Genomic DNA, 3,601 nt, shown 5'->3' with positions numbered 1-3,601 from the left:
CTATTTATTGAGTCTTGGCTGTGGCCCAAAGCACTCTGTCTTCCAGTATTACCACCGGATACATACATGCCACAGACACATAATTGGGTGAACCTTTTCAGATTGTGACTCAGCTTTGCTAAAGTCCCCAATTAGAGGTGTCCAGGGTTCTTAAGCACACTCTTATTTGCCTTGGATCACAACTTTATTTCTTTCTTTTTTTCTTTTCTTTTTTCGAAAAATTTTTTTTTTTTTTCGTTTGCTTCTTTTTTTTTTTTTTTTTTCACTGCTTTTTCTTGCTTCAAGAATCATTTTATTGATTTTTCAGATCCTCAGTAACATGTCTCCTTTTTCATCATTCTTTCAAGAGCCAACATTCATGAACCACAAATTCAAAAGACATATGCACTGTTTAAGCATACATTCAGAGAACAAAAATATTGCCACCACATCAAAATAATTAAACTATTATAAAATTCAAAATTCATGCAATTCTTTCTTTTATCAATTAGGCACGTTTTTATTGAAGAAAGGTGATGGATTCATAGGACATTCATAACTTTAAGGCATAGACACTAAGACACTAATGATCATAAGACATAAACATGGATAAACATAAGCATAAAAATCGAAAAACAGAAGAACAATAACAAGGAAATCAAAGAACGGGTCCACCTTAGTGATGGCGGCTCTTTCTTGCTCTTGAAGATCCTATGGAGTGCTTGAGCTCCTCAATGTCTCTTCCTTGTCTTTGTTGCTCCTCCCTCATGATTCTTTGATCTTCTCTAATTTCATGAAGGATGATGGAGTGTTCTTGATGCTCCACCCTCAGTTGTCCCATGTTGGAACTTAGTTCTCCTAGGGAGGTGTTTAGTTGCTCCCAATAGTTTTGTGGAGGAAAATTCATCCCTTGAGGAATCTCAGGGATCTCATGATGAGTGAGATCTCTTGTATACTCCATCCTTTTCTTGGTGATGGGCTTGTCCTCATCAATGGGAATGTCTCCCTCTATGTCAACTCCAACTGAATAACAGAGGTGACAAATGAGATGAGGAAAGGCTAATCTTGCCAAGGTGGAGGTCTTGTCCGCCACCTTATAGAGTTCTTGGGCTATAACCTCGTGAACCTCTATTTCTTCTCCAATCATGATACTATGGATCATGATGGCCCGGTCTATGGTAACTTCGGACCGGTTGCTAGTGGGGATGATTGAGCGTTGTATGAACTCTAACCATCCTCTAGCCACGGGCTTAAGGTCTTGCCTTCTCAATTGGACCGGCTTTCCTCTTGAATCTTGCTTCCATTGTGCGCCCTCTTCACATATGACTGTGAGGACTTGGTCCAACCTTTGATCAAAGTTGACCCTTCTAGTGTAAGGATGCTCATCTCCTTGCATCATAGGCAAGTTGAATGCCACCCTCACACTCTCCGGACTAAAATCCAAGTATTTCCCCCGAACCATAGTGATATAATTCTTTGGATTCGGGTTCACACTTTGGTCATGGTTCTTTGTGATCCATGCATTGGCATAGAACTCTTGAACCATCAGGATTCCGACTTGTTGAATGGGGTTGGTAAGTACTTCCCAACCTCTTCTTCGGATCTCATGGCGGATCTCCGGATATTCACCCTTTTTGAGTGAAAAGGGGACTTCGGGGATCACCTTCTTCAAGGCCACAACTTCATAGAAGTGGTCTTGATGCACCTTTGAGAGGAATCTATCCATCTCCCATGACTCGGAGGTGGAAGCCTTTGCCTTCCCTTTCCTCTTTCTAGAGGTTTCTCCGGCCTTTGGTGCCATAATGGTTATGAAAAAGCAACGCTTTTACCACACCAAACTTAAAATGTTTGCTCGTCCTCGAGCAAAAGAAGAAAGAAGAGAGTAGAAGAAGAAGAAATGAGGAAGAGGGAGATGGAAGTGTGTTCGGCCAAGAAGGGTAAGAAAGGGTGTTTAGGTTGTGTGAAATGAAGAGTTGAAGAAGGGTATTTATAGGAGAGAGGGGTAAAGGTTCGGCCATGAGGGGTGGGTTTGGGAGGGAAAGTGGTTTGAATTTGAAGGGTGAGGTTGGTGGGGTTTTATGAAGGATGGATGTGAGTGGTGAAGAGAAAGATGGGATTTGATAGGTGAGGGGTTTTTGGGGAAGAGGTGTTGAGGTGATTGGTGAATGGGGGAAGAAGAGAGAGAATGATGGTAGGGTCCTGTGGGGTCCACAGATCCTGTAGTGTCAAGGAAAAGTCATCCCTGCACCAAATGTTGCTCAAAATCACGTTTTGAGCCATTTCTGGCATTAAACGCCGGGCTGGTGCCCATTCCTGGCGTTTAACGCCAGGTTCTTGCCCTTTACTGGCGTTTAACGCCAGTCTGGTGCCCCTTTCTGGCGTTAAACGCCCAGAATGGTGCCAGACTGGGCGTTAAACGCCCAACAGCTAACATTACTGGCGTTTGAACGCCAGTTTCTTCTCCTCCAGGGTGTGCTATTTTTCTTCCTGTTTTTCATTCTGTTTTTGCTTTTTTTCATTGTTTTTGTGACTTCTTATGATCATCAACCTACAAAAAAAGATAAAATAACAAAAGAAAATAGTTAACCATAAAACATTGGGTTGCCTCCCAACAAGCGCTTCTTTAATGTCATTAGCTTGACAGAGGATTCTCATGGAGCCTCAGGAATGCTCAGAACCGTGTGGGAACCTCCCAACACCAAACTTAGAGTTTGAATGTGGGGGTTCAACACCAAACTTAGAGTTTGGCTGTGGCCTCCCAACACCAAACTTAGAGTTTGACTGTGGGGGCTCTGCTTGGCTCTGTTTTGAGAGAAGCTCTTCATGCTTCCTCTCCATGATGATAGAGGGATGTCCTTGGGCCTTAAACACCAAGGACTCTTCATTCACTTGAATGATCAACTCTCCTCTATCAACATCAATCACAGCCTTTGCTGTGGCTAGGAAGGGTCTGCCAAGGATGATGGATTCATCCATGCACTTCCCAGTCTCTAGGACTATGAAGTCAGTAGGGATGTAATGGTCTTCAATCTTTACCAAAACATTCTCTACAAGTCCATGAGCTTGTTTTCTTGAATTGTCTGCCATCTCCAATGAGATTCTTGCAGCTTGCACCTCAAAGATCCCTAATTTCTCCATTACAGAGAGGGGCATGAGGTTCACACTTGACCCTAAGTCACACAAGGCCTTCTTGAAGGTCATGGTGCCTATGGTACAAGGTATAGAAAACTTCCCAGGATCCTGCCTCTTTTGAGGCAGTTTCTGCCTAGACAAGTCATCCAGTTCTTTGGTGAGCAAAGGTGGTTCATCCTCCCAAGTCTCATTTCCAAATAACTTGTCATTCAGTTTCATGATTGCTCCAAGGTATTTAGCAACTTGCTCTTCAGTGACATACTCATCCTCTTCAGAGGAAGAATACTCATCAGAGCTCATGAATGGCAGAAGTAAGTCCAATGGAATCTCTATGGTCTCAATTTGAGCTTCAGATTCCCATTGTTCCTCATTGGGGAACTCATTGGAGGTTAGTGCACGCCCACTGAGGTCTTCCTCAGTGGCGTCCACCTCCTCTCTTTCCTCCCAGAATTCGGCCATGTTAATGGCTTTGCACTCTCCTTTTGGATTT

Source organism: Arachis stenosperma, chromosome 2 (assembly GCF_014773155.1).
Source record: "Arachis stenosperma cultivar V10309 chromosome 2, arast.V10309.gnm1.PFL2, whole genome shotgun sequence".
NCBI classification, from domain to species: Eukaryota; Viridiplantae; Streptophyta; class Magnoliopsida; order Fabales; family Fabaceae; genus Arachis; species Arachis stenosperma.
This window is presented reverse-complemented; position numbering follows the sequence as displayed.